Source organism: Gopherus flavomarginatus, chromosome 2, assembly GCF_025201925.1.
Source record: "Gopherus flavomarginatus isolate rGopFla2 chromosome 2, rGopFla2.mat.asm, whole genome shotgun sequence".
NCBI classification, from domain to species: Eukaryota; Metazoa; Chordata; order Testudines; family Testudinidae; genus Gopherus; species Gopherus flavomarginatus.
In genome coordinates this window covers 24,092,024-24,099,570 of record NC_066618.1, presented here as the reverse complement: position 1 = coordinate 24,099,570, position 7,547 = coordinate 24,092,024, and the positions used below count along the sequence as shown (strand labels likewise).

The following is a 7,547-nucleotide window of genomic DNA, read 5'->3' as shown; positions in this document are numbered from 1 at the left end:
TGGCACTATGCACTCTCCCTCCCAGTGCTCTGGGGCTGGGGGGGCTGCAGTGGCACTGCGCGCTCTCCCTCCTGGTGCTCTGGGGTTGGGGGGGGGCTGCAGTGGCACTGCACGCTCTCCCTCCCAGCACTCCAGAGCTGGGGAGGGGCTGCAGGTACTAGCCAGCCTGGGGAGGGGGCTGGCGGCCAAAGTGGGGGGGGATCTGGGTTCCAGCGTGGGGTGGGGGTGGAATGGGTGGGGCCTCAGGTGGAAGGGAAGGGGATAGGGGCTAGCCTCCCACATCCAGTGGTTCACACGCTTCCCATGGTAGGCGGCACGATGGGGTTGAGCAGTTGCACCCAACAATGGAGAGCTGGTAGTTGTGCTTGCCAAGCTGTGCAATAAGGGAAAGTCATTTCAAAAATTCATGGGGTTTTAACTGGCGAGGGGGCTCCTGGTCTCTCTGACCTCTGGGAAGTGGAGTTTACAATTGTCAGTTTTGGGCATTGTGGTATAGCTGCTGGAGGACTGGTGGGGTCTACATAGATAATGCAATGTCCACATTCACACTGCGTCAACCTCAATACATTGACCGTGGCCCAATGCCATTTGGGGAGGTGATGTTATTGTATCGGTGTAATGGACAGCTTACATGGAGGGGAGACAAATTTAAGTGTAGACACATGCACAACTAGTCGACAGCAGGGTGGCTTAAATAGACTTAACTTTGTACTGTAGACCAGGTCCAAGACTCAGTGGGGCTAGTTAAAGTCATCACTGTACCCTACCCCACCCCCACCTGGGTCATACCTCAATTACCTACACTGAGATTAAAAACTACCTATGCCTTGTCTTCACTAGGATTTTACACTGGGATAGCTAACTCAGGTTAGATAACTCTAAAATTAAAGGACCTTGTCAGGGCCTTGAGAGATAAAGGACAAATTCATCTCTTCTCTTGAACAGATAAGGTACTGTATGGCATGCGAATCCTGTCAAAAGAGCTTTTAAAGACATACATGTATTTGACAAAAAGGGTATGCTAATCTGACAGTATTAATTAATCTTAATATTTTGTATTTAGGACCTTCTTCTGTTCCCATTGAAATCAATGGGAGTTTTATCTCTGACTTCAATGAAAGATCAGGAGTGGTGCCTTTCATCTAAAAATCTTAAAGCATTCATTAATTGACTAGACCACAATGGGTCAAATCCTGTGAATGTCTTTCTTTTTGTTTTAACTTTAAATAAGTTGACAACATCTAAACTGATTTGCTTTAAATCTGGTACACAGGGCCTAGGCCCTGATCCTGAAAAATCCTTACTTATGTAAGTAGTCTCTTCTCCTACGAGCAGTCCCACTCAAACAAATGGAATTATTCAGGTGAGTTATTCAGATCCTTCCATTTGAATAGGATAAATTTTCATCCTAGAGTGATTATTTTTCATTTTTAAGTGACTGATTTATGGCATTTGTAATGAAAATGCCAGGAGAACTTTAGCTGTAGATGTTGGAAATGTTCAAATATTTCCCATTAGGTCCCTTTGTGCAATGTCATAAAAGGCAAAATTTGGAAAACAGGAGAACACAGCTAGCATATATTCTGCAACAATCAGATAACAAGTAAAATAATCACCACTTATCAACTGATAGATTCAAGAAGTAAAGGTGCAACTCTGAGATACACTTTAGTGAGGGAAACTGGATTACTACAACACTTTGTATTTCCTCCCTTTTGGCTCAAAAAGCTACTGCAGTGCTCTGATGCTTTCAGCATACTGTGTCTCACACAACAATAAACAAACAGAACTTGGATTTTCATATAGGAACCCTAGAGCATACAGTTTTAACTGGTTTTCATTGGCTAGATCCTAATCTGACTGATACAACAAAGTTCAGAGGCAGGATTCTGTGTGTCTGTGCTGGTATTACTCAGGAATCACTCCACAGAAGATGAAAACATTACCCTATATAGCACAGATCCAGCAGAAATGCTTGTTTCATCCTAAATGGCATGTGTGTTGTCATGCTGTAAAAAGTAATGGGCCTGCTAAAAAGGACCCGAATAGATGGTTCTGGTCTTGCACTGCCCTAAGGAGTGGCATGGGAATGGTTAATAGAAATTAGAGTATATGATGATTAAACAAATAGAAGTAAACGAAATTAAGGGATTAATCTACTAAAATCATGTATACAGCACATACTTCTGCTCACATAGCTATCTCTGTCAGTGGTATGAAGAGGAGTGATTCCTGATTGACATAGCCTCTAGTGTAGATACAGTTATACTGGCACAACTGTGTGTTTGCCAGTATAGCTTGCTTTGCTCATGATGGCTCCATTTGGCTTGTATAAAATAAACTGCAAATTGGAGTGTTGTGCTGCTAAAGTACCTATACTGATAAAGCGCTCCTAGTATAGAAATGGCCTAAAGCCTTGTCAACACTACTGAATTTTACAAAAATATTCCCCCTGGTTCTACTATTACCTCAACTGAACTAAAGTTAGCACTGGTTAGGGTTGCCAAATCTGACTGAAGCTATTCTGGGAGATTTTTCCCCCCAACATGATGTAATATCATTTTCTTAAAATATCCTATTAAAATCTCCTGGATTGCTTTCAACAGTCACTGGGAGATCGATGCTGATTCTGGGAGACCAAGGCCAGTCCTGGAGGCTTGGCAACCCTAGCACTAGTGGAGACCTAGGCTCCCAGAGCCCAGGATTACTTTTATCACCATGTCATCTAAACATGACAGTGAGGAAACACCAGAAGCCACCAATGCCATGTGTGCACTACGGCTCCCACCAATGCTGATACCAGTTCATCTGAACTACTGGTAGTATGGTGGGAATCTGTAAAATTCCCTACTACAGCCACATCCTAAAGCTTACTCATTGCTCTTTCAAAGGAGCTCCTACATTCTTTGATTTTGCTGCTACTGACTTAAATGGGAGCAGGATTGGATCCAATGTGCTTCTTGTAAATCAAGGCTTTGAACTGCGAATGATAATTTCTTGGCCTTTTGACTAAGATCAAGTGCAGCATCTATTATTATCAGTTTAATGTCTGATGCATATCTGTCTGGGGATTACGTATTAAATGGGTTTTTGGAACTAGAAGATGGTCTAACAGCTTGCTCCTTCCTTTCCACAAAGGAACTCCTTGGAGGAAGAAGGAGAAAGAACTGAGGATGTTTAGTCTGCTTGTTATAATGCAGCAACTGGTTTAATGCAGGTATTCCCAAACTACAGTCCTGGGTAGTGCGCTGGTGCATGCAACTGCATTCTCCAGGCAAGTTCTTAGTAAATCTTTAACTCCATGTGACTCATGTTGGAATCTCATTCAGTGTTATACAAAACTGTGTTTTCCCTATTTGAACACCCCAGTTTTCTCTCAACATTTTTTAAAAGTGTAATTTTACTAAAACTGGTTGCAAAGAGATCTTGAATCATTTATTTGAGTGCATATTGCTAGGAATTTCTATCATCACAATTTACATTAAAATGAAAAGGAAACATGTACATTGTTTATTTACAGTGTTACAGTTTATATGTATGTAATAATTACAATGAATAATTTTCCTCAAGAAGTGTTAATAGAGGGCTACAGCACCTATTGCAGCTGCACATGTGGGCCTCGGGGGAAAAGTTTGGAAACCCCCAGTTTAATGACTATGGAGTGATGAAGAAAGGCACTGCCTTGAACTGTATCTTCATATTTTCATTGTTAACTGTCATCCTTATAATAAGAGAACTGATTTCCCAACCATTTTTAACAGCGTCTACATATAGTATCCCTCCTTTCAGCTTCCCTAGACTCAGTAAATGAAAGTCATGATTTGTGAGGGATAAGCATGGACACACTGTCACCTGAACAAAACAAGAACAGAATTGCGGTTAGGTCCATCCTCAGCCAATGGAATATATGTGTGTATACACATACACACACACACACACACACACACACACACACACGCTTTCATGAAAGTGTATTCACTGTTTATTTCTTGGTTGTGGAGAATGTAGTTCAAAATGAACATATTAGAATATGCTGAAAGTTGTTAGAGAAAAAACGGAATTCAGGACATCTGAATATTATTTCCATCTCTGATACTTAATTTGGGTAAATTTCTGGGCACCTGGGTGAAGTGTTGCCATCTGCTAGGTCCTTACACATCGGTCGTTCCAAATAATCAAGAGACCCTCCAGGTTCAACATTCTGTTTCTGCTACCCAGGTTCTAAAGCACATGATCTTCTCACAGGTAACATGGGGAACATGGAAAAGAGATCTTACTGCAACACATTGATTCTCTCTGTGGACATGAGACTTAGTGTTCCTCAAGCCCTTAAAATGGGAGGACAATACTTAGCTCACAGTGTGAAGACTAACTCACTATTTTGTAAAGCACTTTGAAGTTAAAGAGCATTATAAAAGAGGTAAGTATTAGGACTCGTCCACACTTGAAAATTAGTTTGGATGAAGGTACCACTCTTACTCTGGAATAAGAAAGTCCAAAAATAGTTATTCAGGGATATTCCAGAATAGCTATTCTGGAACAACTCCATGTAGAAAAGGCTTTATTATACCTCATTACCCTTCCAGAAATTATGTAAAATAATTTGTTTAGCTTGTTTAATTCATATTGTAGTTATGTTTAGACATAAAAAGGTCACAGAGGAGAGAAAGTATCAGAGGGGTAGCCGTGTTAGTCTGGATCTGTAAAAGCAGCAAAGAATCCTGTGGCACCTTATAGACTAACAGACGTTTTGGAGCATGAGCTTTCGTGGGTGAATACCCACTTCTTCAGATGCATGTGGTGGAAATTTCCAGGGGCAGTATATATATGCTAGCAAGCAAGCTAGAGATAACGAGGTCAGTTCAATCAGGGAGGATGAGGCCCTGTTCTAGCAGTTGAGGTGTGAAAACCAAGAGAGGAGAAACTGGTTCTGTAGTTGGCAAGCCATTCACAGTCTTTGTTCAATCCTGAGCTGATGGTGTCAAATTTGCAGATGAACTGAAGCTCAGCAGTTTCTCTTTGAAGTCTGGTCCTGAAGTTTTTTTGCTGCAGGATGGCCACCTTAAGGTCTGCAATAGTGTGGCCAGGGAGGTTGAAGTGCTCCCCTACAGGTTTTTGTATATTGCCATTCCTAATGTCTGATTTGTGTCCATTTATCCTTTTCCATAGAGACTGTCCAGTTTGGCCAATGTACATAGCAGAGGGGCATTGCTGGCATATGATGGCGTATATTACATTGGTGGATGTGCAGCCTCTTTGATGATAATGTCAGGGTGGTTTTACACACAACTATTTCAAATTTAATGACAATATATATCTCCAGATCAGTGGCACTGCTATGGGCACCCGCATGGACCCACAATATGCCAATATCTTTATGGCCGACCTGGAACAACGCTTCCTCAGCTCTCGTCCACTCACGCCCCTTCTCTACCTACGCTACATTGATGACATCTTCATCATCTGGACCCATAGGAAGGAGACTCTGGAAAAATTCCACCACGATTTCAACAGCTTCCACCCCACCATCAACTTCAGCCTGAACCAATCTACACGGGAGGTCCACTTTCTTGACACCACGGTGCAAATAAGTGATGGTCACATTAACACCACCCTATATCGAAAACCTACTGACCGCTATACCTACCTTCATGCCTCCAGCTTCCATCCCGGACACATCACACGATCCATTGTCTACAGCCAAGCACTGAGGTACAACCGCATCTGCTCTAACCCCTCAGACAGAGACCAACACCTACAAAATCTCCACCAAGCATTCTCAAAACTACAATACCCGCACGAGGAAATAAGGAAACAGATCAACAGAGCCAGACGTGTACCCAGAAGCCTCCTACTGCAAGACAAACCCAAGAAAGAAACCAACAGGACTCCACTGGCCATCACATACAGCCCCCAGCTAAAACCCCTCCAACGCATCATCAAGGATCTACAACCCATCCTGGACAATGATCCCACACTTTCACAGGCCTTGGGTGGCAGGCCAGTCCTTGCCCACAGACAACCTGCCAACCTGAAACGTATTCTCACCAGTAACTGCACACCGCACCATAATAACTCTAGCTCAGGAACCAATCCATGCAACAAACCTCGATGCCAACTCTGCCCACATATCTACACCAGCGACACCATCACAGGACCTAACCAGATCAGCCACACCATCACTGGTTCATTCACCTGCACATCCACCAATGTAATATACGCCATCATATGCCAGCAATGCCCCTCTGCTATGTACATTGGCCAAACTGGACAGTCTCTATGGAAAAGGATAAATGGACACAAATCAGACATTAGGAATGGCAATATACAAAAACCTGTAGGGGAGCACTTCAACCTCCCTGGCCACACTATTGCAGACCTTAAGGTGTCCATCCTGCAGCAAAAAAACTTCAGGACCAGACTTCAAAGAGAAACTGCTGAGCTTCAGTTCATCTGCAAATTTGACACCATCAGCTCAGGATTGAACAAAGACTGTGAATGGCTTGCCAACTACAGAACCAGTTTCTCCTCTCTTGGTTTTCACACCTCAACTGCTAGAACAGCGCCTCATCCTCCCTGATTGAACTGACCTCGTTATCTCTAGCTTGCTTGCTAGCATATATGTACTGCCCCTGGAAATTTCCACCACATGCATCTGAAGAAGTGGGTATTCACCCACGAAAGCTCATGCTCCAAAACGTCTGTTAGTCTATAAGGTGCCACAGGATTCTTTGCTGCTTTTTCAGAGGAGAGGAAGAAAGGGAGTTGGGAATGACATACAAGAACATGACCCTATGCCCTAACCTTGAGCAGGAAATTTCTACAGAACAGCCAGCTGGTTAGGGCACTGTGTTTGTACAGCGCCAAGCACACACCATTATCACATAAATAACCATCAGATGCAATATACTGAAAAGAACTGTCACGCAGACAGAAACGTAGAGCAACAAATGTCGATGCCACAAAACGCTGCAGAAAACCGAACCAAGCTGGCGTGACTTTTAGAGCAAGCCCCCAAAGGCTGCCTAGCGTGGCACGGTACCGAAGGGCACCGGGGCCAGACGGCGTTGCTGGCGACCCCCCACCCATGAGAGCGCAGTCACGAGCCCGGCGGAGCGGCGCCCCCCGCGCAGGGCTTCACCTAGCTCGCAGCGGCGGGGCAGAACCCAGCAGCCACGGGGTTTGCAGCAAACTTCGCCGCCGGTCCGCCCGCCGCCGCGCGCCAGCGGCGCTCCCGGGAGCGTTCCATCCCGCCCTGCTCAGGGGCTGCCCGCCGCCCGCGGAGCTGGGGGGGCTCGAGCGCACCCCCTAGGGGCGTGCGGGGGGCGCTGCAGCCGGCGGGTCACGTGCGTGTGACAGCCGCTCTCGCTGGCCGCGGCAGCCGCGCCGCAGTTCCACCCGCAGCAGCCGTCTCGAGCGCTCGCCGGAGCCCGAGCCGGATCGCGCGGAGCCCGGGCGCGCTGTGCAGGAGTAACCCCGCGGGTTGCACCCGGCGGGGGCCGGGCTAGACCGAGCCGCGGTGCCAGGAGCTGCAAGCTGCAGGCGGC

General features: G+C 45.4%; 1 pseudogene; it reads left to right on the top strand.

Moving 5' to 3' along the window:
* The first annotated feature begins 2,989 nt into the window (after positions 1-2,989).
* Positions 2,990-3,147, top strand: LOC127046100 (uncharacterized; annotated as a pseudogene).
* The last annotated feature ends 4,400 nt before the right edge of the window (positions 3,148-7,547 follow it).